Here is a 12,482-nt window from a genome sequence, read left to right as displayed (position 1 = left end):
CTATGGTCTTCCCAGTTGCAATGTATGGCTGCGAAAGTTGGACCATAAGGAAGGCCAAGCATCAAAGAATTGAGGCTTTTGAACTCTGGTGCTGGAGAAGACTCTTGCGAGTCCCTTGGACTGCAAGGCGAACAAACCGGTCAGTCCTAGAGGAGATCAGCCCTGAGTGCTCCTTAGAAGGCCAGATCCTGAAGATGAAACTCAAATACTTGGGCTACCTCATGAGAAGGAAGGACTCCCTGGAGAAGAGCCTAATGCTGGGAGCGATCGAGGGCAAAAGAAGAAGGGGACGACAGAGAATGAGGTGGATGGATGGAGTCACTGAAGCAGTTGGTGCAAACTTAAATGGACTCCGGGGAATGGTAGAGGACAGGAAGGCCTGGAGAGTCATTGTCCATGGGGTCACGATGGGTCAGACACCACTTCGCACCTAACAACAACAACAACAACAACAACGAGTTTGAAACTGCTTTTTTTTTGCATCAAAGCCTGAAGAGTACAGTACAGTGGAGCATATTTCAGCACACCCTTCCCATGGCTGTTTGGGAGTGGCAATACATGCATCACACACTCCAGGATACGTTTTAAGTTACTAGGGGCTTGAGTAGGCCAATCCCCTCTCACCCACTGTGCTCAACTGCCCCCAATTTTATTTGGCTTCTAGAGGGCAATGAGCATGCTCATGCTCATAAGGTGGTTTGGGTTTATTTTTTTCTTTAACTAGGTGATCTGCACACTACAGGACTCCCCCAATTATGCAAAAAGTCTCTGCCTGGTTTGTGAATATCTCCATTCTGGAGTCCTACTGATAGGCACATGGCCATCAAATTGACCAAGGGGCAGCGTCCACAGAAATCTGCATTGTCTTCCAGTAGAATAAGCCTTACTAGAGTTGGTACCTGAGTTTAATTGCACTGGCCACTGGGTGCCATTGTAGGTCCACATGCTACTAAAAAGGATCAGGAATGTCTGCTTGTTTTTAAAAGCAGGCCTTATCTAAAAGCTTGCCTGTTTCATTTTATGATACACTAGTGGGGCTGAAGCATCAGATCTGGGCCAGGCAAACTGAAAATAGCTGGACATCAATATTTGCATGGTGGTAGCATTATGGAAAGTGCCATTTTTAAGGGGCGCAAATGTGATGTTGAAAGTAGAACCCTAGAAACAGTGGATTGTTTTTTTTAAGCAAGTATTGTGTTTTAGGCACTTTGATAGTCTACAGAGCTAAAGATTTGCATTGGCCCTCTTTTCCCTGATTCATAATTTGCATTTTTCTGATTATTTTGCTCAACCCTGCCCCCAACTCTGAGTATTTGCATGAAGAACTGCCGTTCCTTGCATACCCAGGGAATTGCTAATCACCACTGTGGATGGTAGGTGAATTTCCTCCCGGCCAAGCTAGATTCTGGGGATTCTTGGTGGAGGGATCACTTGGGCATGAAATTGGGGTCATTGTGGGTGGGCAGGTAGTTGTGAGTTCCTGAATTATGCAGGGGTTTGGACTAGATTACCCTGGAGGTATCTTCTAACTCTGATTCTATGATTCTAAAAAGGTAAAGGTATCGCCTGTGCAAGCACTGAGTCATGTCTGACCCTTGGGGTGACGCCCTCCAGCGGTTTCATGGCAGACTCAATACAGGGTGGTTTGCCATTCCCTTCCCCAGTCATAACCGTTTTACCCCCCAGCAGCAAGCTGGGTACTCATTTTACCGATCTTGGAAGGATGCTTTATGGCTGAACAAGGTGGGCTAGGATAGGATAGGTATAGGATTGTGTTAATTAGAAGAATATCTGGCCGGTATATAAATTGAAAAATAAATAAATTTAAAAATTTTATTTGATTGAAAAAAAAAACTTATGAGTCAGAAAAGTGGAGTACAAATTAGCAAATTAAATTTCAGGGGAATAGTCATGTCAAACAGTTGGAGCAAAAACAAGCAGGAAGCTCACAGCACTTTAAACACATTTATACCCCAATTTATTTGTAACCCCTCCTGCCTTAATGGACTCAGCCAAAAGTTAGGGATTCAGCTACTTCTATTGCTCCCCCTGAAGGGCGAGCCTGCGCACTTAATCCTGGCTTAAACTGCCTCCTGTCTCCCCCTCCCCCTTCCCCAGTCCTTCTTGGGCTCCTCAAAGCCTGAAAAATTATTTCTAATAATTCAAAAGGTTGAAAAAAGCTGCTCTAGAACAAGCTTTTTGTTGTCTGGAGCTCACTTCGTCAGATGCATGGCATGACTCCTTGGTTGACTTGTCTTCGCTGTTATGACTCCTTGGTTGGTAAACATATGGCCACTCTCACACATGACCATTTGTCCCTGCTCTGCATCTGATGAAAGATATTGCTAGAATGAAATGATGTTTGTCTTTGAGGTTCCACAAGGCGCCTGCTTCTTAATAAAGGCGTTCAGGACAGTGGTATGACCATGAAGTCAACATGGCGTTCCAGGAAATAGGAGATTCTGATATAAAGGACTGCACTGGAAGCAAAATACACTCTCCCCCCCCCCAATGTATATCCTGCCTTCAGTACTTTAAAAAATGCTTAGGAAGGGGAGAGGGAGAAATGACATTTTCCTGAGTCAAGGCAGGGAAGAGTAGACAAAAATATAATACGATTATATAAAATCACAGAAATAAAAGATTAAATAATAAAATAATTTTAAACTACCATTTTGAAAACGCCCTGTACATCTTTGTGGTACAGAGTAGGGATTTTTAGCCTCCTATAGGAGCCCCTTGTCCTCTTAGGGGGGTGGGATCTATTCTACAGGCATGGGGTCATCACAGAAAAAGCCCTGAAAGCCCTGAAAAATGTTAAGAACCCAGCCTGAGACCCTGGACACAGGGCTGCCAACTCTGGTTTGGGAAATTCCAGAAAATTTGGAAGTGCAGCCTGGGGAGGATGGGGTTTAGCAAGGTAGAAGAAGAAGAGTTGGTTCTTATATGTCACTTTTCTCTACCTGAAGGAGTCTCAGATTGGCTTACAATCGCCCTCCCTTTCCTCTCCCCACAACACACACTGTGAGGTAGAAGAAGAAGAGTTGGTTCTTATGTGCTGCTTTTCTCTACCTGAAGGAGTCTCAAAGCAGCTTACATTCATCTTCCCTTTCCTCTCCCTACAACAGACACTCTGAGAGGTAGAAGAAGAGTTGGTTCTTATATGTTGCTTTCCTCTACCTGAAAGAGTCTCAAAGCAGCTTCCAATTGCCTTCCCTTTCCTCACAGCAGACACCCTGTGAAGTAGAAGAAGAGGAAGAAGAGTTGGTTCTTATATGCTGCTTTTCTCTACCTAGAGGACTCTCAAAGCGGCTTACAATCGCCTTCCCTTTCCTCTCCCCACAACAGACACCCTGTGAGGGAGGTGAGCCTGAGGGAGCCCTGATATCACTGCTCGATCAGAACAGCTTTATCAGTGCCGTGAGGAGCCCAAGGTCACCCAGTTGGTTGCATGTGGGGGAGTGCAGAATCGAACCCGGCTCGCCAGATTAGAAGTCTGCACTCCTAACCGCTACACCAAGCTGGCTCTCATATGGTATAATGCCCTAAAGTCCAAACTCTAAAGTAGCCATTTTTTCAGAGGGAATTGATTTCTGTCATCTGGAGTTAGATTGTAATTGCCAGGGAGGACCAGGCAATTATACCACACTTGGTGGTTGGCAACGCTATTACATGCCCTAAACAGGATGTGTGTGTCAGCCAGAACCTGCTGGGAAGAACACATGTGTGTGTATAACAGCCATTTATTTCCTTAAAAGAAAAATGTATGTGTAGGGCAAGGAGGATTTTTTTGTGTATTTTTAAAAATATTGTATTTACAAAAATCTTGTTATTTCAAGCTTAAAACATAAATGCAGAAACTACTGCAAAACTCCATCTGTTTCATATAGTTTTATCTCTGGATCTGGAGTATGCTTACCCTGTCTAGAGATGTTTAAGAGATCTCCAGGTGGTATCTGGAAATCTGGAATTACAGATGATAAAGACCAGTCTCCCCTGGAGAAAATAGCTGCTTTGGGGTGTGAACTCCATGACATCACATCCCTGCTGAGCTCCCTTCCCCCCCAGAACTCCCAACCAGGAGTCCATAACCCTATTCAGCAGGCATTCTGGGAGCATATTGAAATAATACCTCTACATTACAAATATAAATGGTATTGAAATAAGCTGCAAACTGGTATGACCACCATAGCCATCCCTTGAAAGGAATATTGGCATGACAGTTTTGTCATGGTTCAGGGAATTCTTTTCCTAGGTACCTCACAATGGTTCTTGGCTGGAGCCAAGCAGTTTTGAAACAGATTTGTAAATATGTTCTCAAGCGTATATTTCAAAAGGGCTTTAATAATACTTGGAATCCCTTGGCTGTTTCTATTGACTGCACAGTTACCTGGCGGCTATCATAGCCTGGTTTACAGTAGACAATGGCTCAAAAGAAGTGTCATCGTTCCCCCCCCCCAAAAAAAAAAGAATCCAGATAATTGAGGGTTGCTTTTTTTTACTTTTTGAGAGCTATAACAATTTAATCACCTCTTGATGGCCTACATTTTGTTTCCCACTCTGTAACACATGGGGAACCACTGGTAACCAACTACCAGTTAAATAAACAAGTTATATAACGCGGACTTTTATGAATATTGAAGAGAGGAAAAAAGAGAGGTGAATTTATGAATACTGAACAAGAAACTGCAACAATGAAGTGAAACGCTAATGCCAGGAAAAAACGATGAAATCTAGAATCACAGATCCCAAACTGCTTAACCAAACAAGGCATTAGACACACTGGAAATTCTTCAGGTTCCACAAGAAAATGGTGGCATGCAGCTTTATGTCTTATTCCGAATAAAAATTCATTTTTATTCGGAATAAAATTTCACTCAACCATTTTAGTATGGGGAAATCAAGAGTGAAATCTGTATCTTGGGAAATGTCATCCCACAATGCTATAAGATTTCAAAGGTATTACAATGAAAAAAGGTAAAGGTATCCCCTCTGCAAGCACCAGGTCATATCTGACCTTTGGTGCTCCAGCGTTTTCATGGCAGACTCAATACGGGATGGTTTGCCAGTGCCTTTCCCAATCATTACCGTTTCCCCCCCCCCCCAGCAAGCTGGGTACTCATTTTACCGACCTCGGAAGGATGGAAGGCTGAGACAACCTTGAGCCGGCTGCTGGGATTGAACTCCCAGCCTCATGGGCAGAGCTTCAGACAGCATGTCTGCTGCCTTACCACTCTGCGCTACAAGAGGCTCATATTACAATGAATAAGCATTTCCAAACTTCTGAAAAAAGACCCAGTAATTAGGGAAGGATAAGTCATTATTCTAAATATATTCTATAGTAGAACGTGAAAATCCTGCCATCTCCCTTTTATGATTGGTTGCAAAAAGCATGAGTGTTCCTTCATTACCAGATAGAGAAGGCTGATTCGGGAAGTCATAGTACTTTCTGAATGACCAATGTGAGATGACTGTGTATGGTGAAAGAGTGCAAGATCTGGAACAGCGATTCCCATAGTGGTGCTGTGCAGTCCTGGCATTTTTGCTTCTTCCCCAAAGCGTCTCTTCTCCAAAGCAACAGTTCAGTCATGACTACTGTGGAGATGCTACAGAGGAGCCCAGGATCTGGAGGAGTTCCTATTGGTGGATGTTTCCAGTGGGGAGGCCAGCATCTCATGATGTCATTATCTGGTCTCAACCATAGGCCTGGCGGAACAGTTTGTTTGTTCAGCGATGTTATTTATAGTCCACCTTTCTCACAGAGATTCAAGGCAGATTACACATAGTGAGTCAGCCCAATTGACGAAATGGGACATGCAATAACTAATGCATTAGGATTTCAGAAGACTGGAACCAGTAGAAAGAAATGAAGCACTGAATAAGTTTTAACATGATGCATTAAGGCAACCTTTTTCAACCTTTTTACCATTGAGAAAAAAACATTCTTCAGGCTTTGAGAAACCCCAGAAGTAGTTCAATCATAGAATGATAGAGTTGGAAGGGACCTCCAAGGTCCTCTAGTCCAATCCCTTGCACAATGCAGGAACTCACAACCACCTGCCCACCAACAGTGACCCCAGTTTTATGTCCGAGTGATTCACCACCACCATAAATCTCAGAATCCAGCCTGCCCTGGAGGAAATTCACCTATCATTCTACAGTCATGATCAGTAATTCCGTGGGTATGCAAGGAAGGACCACAAGAGACAAGCAAACACTGACGCATCCCTTCCTGCCCACCCACTCACAATTTGCCTAAGTTCATAAAATCAGCATTTCTGTCAGATGACTATCTAGCCTCTGCTTAAAAACTTCTAAAGAAGGAGAACCCATCACCTCCCAAGGAAGCCTATTCCACTGAGGAACCGCTCTTTCAGGAACTTCTTCTGGATGTTTAGCTGAAAATTATTTTGAATTAATTTCAACCCACTGGTCCTGGCCCGACCCTCTGGGGCAACAGAAAACAACTTTGCTCCATCTTCTATATGACAAGCCCTCAGGTATTTGAAGATGGTTATCATAACATCCCTTAGTCGCCTTCTCTCCAGGATAAACAGACCAAGCTCCCTCAATCTTTCCTCATATGACTTGGGTCTCCAAACCCCTCACCATTTTCATGGCCCTCCTCTAGACCCACTCCAGTTTCTCTACATCTTTCTTCAGTTGTGATGCCCAAAACTGAACACAGTACTCTAAGTGAGGTCTTACCAGAGCAGAGTAAAGTGGTAACATCTCCTTGTGTGATTTGGACACTGTAGTTCTTTTTAGAGCCTCTTGTGGCACAGAGTGGTAAGGCAGGAGGCATGCAGTCGGAAGCTCTGCCCTATGAGGCTGGGAGTTCAATCCCAGCAGCCGGCTCAAGGTTGACTCAGCCTTCCATCCTTCCGAGGTCGGTAAAATGAGTACCCAGCTTGCTGGGGGGTAAACGGTAATGACTGGGGAAGGCACTGGCAAACCACCCCGTATTGAGTCTGCCAAGAAAATGCTAGAGGGCATCACCCCAAGGGTCAGACATGACCTGGTGCTTGCACAGGGGATACCTTTACCTTATAGTTCTTTTAATACTGTCCAAAATTACGTTTACCTTTTTAGCTACCGAGTCACACTGCTGACTCACGTTCAGTTTATGGTCTACTAAGACCACCTTTTTTCACACATACTGCCAAGACAAGTCTCAACCATCCTATAGCGATGCATATGATTTTTCCTACCTAAATTAAGAACTTTACATTTATCACTATTAAAATTCATTTTATTAATTTTAGCCCAGTTTTCCAACCTGTCATCTTATATTCTGATTCTGTCTTCTGGTGTCTTCCCAGTTTAGTGTCATCTGCAAATTTAATAAGGACCCCCTCTATTCCTTCATCAAAATCATTTATGAATATGTTGAACACAGGGCCCGGGACAGATCCCTGAGACACTCCACTCATCACTCCTCTCCAAGAAGATGACGAACCATTTACAAGCATCCTTTGGGTGTGATCTGTCAACCAGTTCTCGATCCACCTAACAATAAAACAAAATCAAAGTCCAGTGGCACTTTTAAGACTAACAAAGATTTATTCAAGGCGTGAGCTTTCAAGTGCAAGAACTCTTCCTCAGACTATGAACTGACCATCATGATAGAGTTCATAGTCTGAAGAAGAGTGCTTGCACTCAAAAGCTCATGCCTTGAATAAATCTTTGCATTAAGGGCTAAAACAAGCTCTATACCACAGTATAGATGACAGTCTCATTCATTTATCCAAGTAAGTTTGTACAATGCAACTATATTACTATCTAGAAAAGCCTTCTTCTCCCTGACCTTCTTGTACTCCCTCAAAATACTCTTCCTGTCATTAGAAGTGGGGACCAAATCTGTCCTAGTTCTTAGGGGAAACTTGGACTTGTTAAGGATCAAGTAATTTCCGGGTGCATTTGTTTATATCACTTGCAGTGCATTTGATAGCACTTCTCCATCTGCTCTTCTGTTCTTCGATTTCAGAAAAGGATCCAATGTTTAATGGCATTTTGTGTATGATTGTTTTGTTTTTAAGCATACTTAGATGTTCTTCAAAATGCCTGTCTTTGATTTCACCATCTTCCTAGGTCCTCAACTGCTGGTCCTGGAATTTGCAAAATCAGTAGGGTGCATGATTCAGAAATATATGAAGAATGTCCTGCAGAGGGAAGAATGTCCTTAGGTATATGCTCTCCCCTGCTTGCCTCCAGAAGAGAACAGAAGAATGACTGGAGACAAGAGACAGTTAGGTCTCTCTTATCTCCTCTCTTGTCTCCTCTTTCTGTACATAGTCGTTTCTCTTCCTAATACAATTATTTTATTCTTTTAAGCTGCCTGGTGCTTTGCCCCTCTTTGCATATTAAAACCCTGCCAATTACCGCTATTTATGCAGCAGTCTGTTCAAAACATCTCATTCACACCGTCTTTGAGCATTTCTACAGCTATAAGCCTTAAGAGGTTTAATCACAGCATCAATCAAGCCAAGATGATGCTGTGTGAGCCAGCTGATATTCTGGGAGGCTTAAAAAGCACGTCGTTTCACATTGGCTCAAACCGTGCAAAAGGAAGGAAAGAACATATTAACAGTGGTGTTTGCAATAGCCAGTTGCTTTTGCTTATTGAGTTGAAAGGTATTTATATTGATAGTTATGCCCTGCTTTTCTTCCCAGTGGAGACACAAGGCAGCCTAAACCATTCTTGCCTCATCCATTTTATCCTCACAACTAACACCCGTGTAAAGTAGCTTAAGAGCCTCTTGTGGCGCAGAGTGGTAAGGCAGCAGAAATGCTGTCTGAAGCTGTCTGCCCATGAGGCTGGGAGTTCAATTCCAGCAGCTGGCTCAAGGTTGACTCAGCCTTCCATCCTTCCGAGGTCGGTACAATGAGGACCCAGCTTGCTGGGGGGTAAACAGTAATGACTGGGGAAGGCACTGGCAAACCACCCCGTATTGAGTCTGCCAAGAAAACGCTAGAGGGTGTCACCCCAAGGGTCAGACATGACCGGTGCTTGCACAGGGGATACCTTTACCTTTAAGTAGCTTAAGTAGCTTAAGCTGAGTGAGTGATTAGCCTGGGGTCTCCCAGAAAGCTTCCATGGCAGAGTGAGGATCTCATATCTCAGTTTCTTGAAATGTAAACTTAGAAATGTTTATGTATGGCTTAATCATTTCACAGTGTTCAAAGGCATATGATTAATCACCTACAAGTACTTAAAGCCATCAACAGTCCTTGTGTCTGATCCTGGAGGACTTGTTTTGGACTTGTGCTCTTTTGATGGCTGAAAGGATGGTGCTGAGCAGCAGAGCTCTTATTATGTTGGCTCCCGGGCTGTAGAACTCACTGCACAGAAAAGCATACCACGGATACTCCCTTGTGAGATTTAAAAAGCTGGAAGAGTCCTCCTGTTTTAGAATCTTCCCTTTTTGTGGTTGTTTTATAAGTCATCTCCTGTCAACATCACGCCCCTATTTTTGCTTGTCTCCTGCTGCTGCTTTCTGTAGCTAAATCTCACAGCTGAGGTTCTGGCTGCAGTTCCCTAGCATCTGTTCTAACTTGGCATTAGCATTTATTAATGGATTTTATTTACTTCATTTATATTCCACTTGCCTTCCCAACAGGGACAAAAGTGGCTTAACACATCCTGAGTTTTACAAAATATAAATTGAAGATGGGCAGAGTATGGGGCTGAGTCATAGAAGTAGAGAATTTGGACATATCCGAATTTGCATGATCTAATTTCTCATGGCTTGTGCATGGGATACCAAGTACTTGCTTTCTGTTCTCTTTAGGTACTATTTCCAGGTTTTTAAACTGAAAAGTTCATGTGCCATAACGAGAATCAACCTTAACATCAAAGTATTTAACCCTTCCTTGACCTCCCTTCCCCCCTGTCCCTGAGTGGCTGTTGTCTCCTCTGTGCTGAGGAGCTTTTCACTGTTTCTAATATTTGACCTAAAATTTCATTATTTGCATGTCCGCAAGGATTGTCTGGTCCAGTCTGAGATATACCTGGAGATCTGGGGTGGGTGGGTGAGTGGTGGAGCCTGAGGAGGGTATAGATGTTCTCCTTGTCAGGAGTTTTCCTCCAAACTCGCTCTAGTCCTCTCAAAACAAGTGAGTTGCCCCAGGCCATCTTGGATTTTTGTGCGGGATCTTAGGTTAAGATCTAACAGTGAGGCTTCTGGAACAGAGGCTAAAGGGTCAGACTAGGAGGCCCAGATTTGAATCTCTCTGCTAGGGAGATCTGCCTGATCCCAGTCACTTTCTCTCAGTCTAACCTACCCCAAAGGGCTGTCCATGCGAGGATACCACGAAGAGGCTGTAGGCTGGCTTTGGGATCCCGGGAGAAGGGGGGGGGGGGCGCACGGAGAATATCAATAAAGTCCCGATAAGGACTCCGGGGCCGAGGAGAGCCCCCGTCTCTTCCTCGAAGGCGGAGGGCTGGTGCTTAAAGGGTTAGCGCGCGGGAAAGAGGGTGGGATTTGGGCAGCCGCGGCGGGGACTCGCTTTTCCCAGCCTTCCTTGTTTCGCTTTCCCAGGCTCGACAGCGGCCGAGCGGAGCGTGGGAGCGGGGCCGGGGCGCGTCCGGGGTGGGGTAAGGCAAGGCGAGGGGCTCGTCACGGCGGCGGGGAGGGGGAGGCAAGGCAGGCAAGCGACCCACCCCCGCCTCCGCCTCCGCCTCCGCCCTCGCCCTGCCCTCCCAACGCGATGCGAGGAGCCGGAAAGCAGCCGCCCGCTCCGGCTGAAGAGGCGTCTCCGCCGCCCGCAGCCGCCCGTTCCCTCGCGGCGATCAGCGAAGGCTGAGCCGCTGCCGGGGCCACGTTGGAAGGCAGCCTCCGCCGGGCCAGTCCTCTCCTCCTCTGCGGAACAGCCGCAGCTGCAGCAGAGGCGCCTCCGGGATCCCGGAGCCGGCCGAAGCCCGCCGAGAGCAGCAGCCCGCGTGGAGCGTGCGATGCCAGCAGGCGCCCTCTGCGCGGGGGGCACCGTGAGGGCATCTACTCTTCCCTGCCAGCCCCGTGCCTGCCTGTGCAGAAACCACCTCCTCCTCCTGCCTCCCTGCCGGGATTCGGGATCCTGAGGGCTGCTCCATCCAGGCTGTGCCCCCCCCCCTTCCTCCTAGGGACCAGAAGAGGTAAAGTCGCTTCTCAACTCCAGCATGGTTCTTGCTCTCGAAATCAAGCTAGTCTGGGGTGTAGCATAAGCGTGCGCCCTGGGCAGCCACAGCGGAGCGGGTGACCCACCACACCTGTGCATGGTTCCCTATGCACACGTTTAATTTCATTTTTTTAAAGAGAATAATCTGCCACAAGGCTCCCGCTTTGTGCCTCCTCGTAATCCCCCCTCCCCTCTTTTGGCATTGCTCTGGGGAGGAAAATTTCTGCCTGTCTCTTGTGCATGCCACACACAGACACACACTCGCCTGCCTGCCTGCCTGCCTGCCTGCCAGCCAGAAACCCGGTTGGTCTTTCAGGTGACAGGAATAACCACCCACACAAAAGAAGGGGGGAGACAGCGAGAGCCGTCTTTTATCCCAAGTCCGAGAAGCCAGGGAAAGAGATGCGGATGCTCTAAGATGGATTCAGCAGAGTGAAGAAGCAAAGCCGCTGAGGAAGGAACGGTTCCCTTCAGGAAGGATGTGGTTTCGTGTGGACTGTCTTGCTGTCGAGGATTTTCCTTCTTCTGCCCTCTCTCCTTAATGCCATCTCTTTCTCTGACCCGCAAGCCGAGAGTGGACGGCCACCCAAAGGATGCTAAAAGACACAGAGGGGATCCTGCTCCCATCCCCATCGCTCCTTCTCTCTGTGGGGAAAAGCTGACTCTCTCAGTTGGCTTTCATTTCGCCGAGGCCTGATCCAGAGATTCCCCTCGACTCTCTTCTCGACACACCGCTGAGATGGTAAGCGGGGTGACTGGCCCTCAGTGGGCAAGAAGTTGGTTATTGGGCTACCTGAGCCAATGGGGAAACTGTGGGAGGCAGCTAAGGGAGTACATGTGGGGTGGGGAGGGGGCTAGCCGGCAGACCATTTGTTCTCCTGGCTTTTTGGACTGTATTTGGGTGCTGAAAATTTCACCAATTCTTGATGACAGCTGGAGGAGAGCTGAAAATTAGTGGGGAGGGATGGATCCCATGTCTACACCAGAGCAGAATATTGCTTTCGGTGATTTAAAGGCACACACACACACACAGAGAGAGAGAGAGAGAGAGAGAGAGAGCTTTGAATCATCCAGACTTTTTCTCATTTTTAGTAGTGTTTTTTCTAGTGCCAAACCAGATATATTTTCTTTAAAGGTGACAGTTCACTGTATTGTTTAGCACTAAACATTTGAGGGAAGTGTGAACAGGGCAGTTGAAGAAATGAGAGTAGGGGTTCTGCCCAGAGGTTTGTGGAGATTCAGCAATCGCTGCACTAGGCTAAGTGTGTGTGTTTGTGTGTGTGTGTGTATCTGGAGGCCTTGTATTCTATGCTACCAAAATGTTC

At 46.1% G+C, this 12,482-nt stretch overlaps 1 protein-coding gene across 1 annotated transcript in view; it reads left to right on the top strand.

The window, feature by feature from the left end:
* Positions 1–10,561: 10,561 nt before the first annotated feature.
* The window catches only part of ADCY3 (adenylate cyclase 3), a 111,061-nt gene continuing 109,140 nt past the window's right edge, over positions 10,562–12,482 (top strand). Inside the window, exon 1 of the mRNA XM_077331706.1 lies at positions 10,562–11,899. The gene's annotated coding sequence lies outside the window, so the exon portion shown is untranslated. The remainder of the gene's footprint in view (positions 11,900–12,482) is intronic.

Source organism: Paroedura picta, chromosome 1, assembly GCF_049243985.1.
Source record: "Paroedura picta isolate Pp20150507F chromosome 1, Ppicta_v3.0, whole genome shotgun sequence".
In the NCBI taxonomy this organism is placed as follows: Eukaryota; Metazoa; Chordata; class Lepidosauria; order Squamata; family Gekkonidae; genus Paroedura; species Paroedura picta.
The sequence above is the reverse complement of the archived record's forward strand: the minus strand, read 5'-3'. Positions and strand labels throughout refer to the sequence as shown.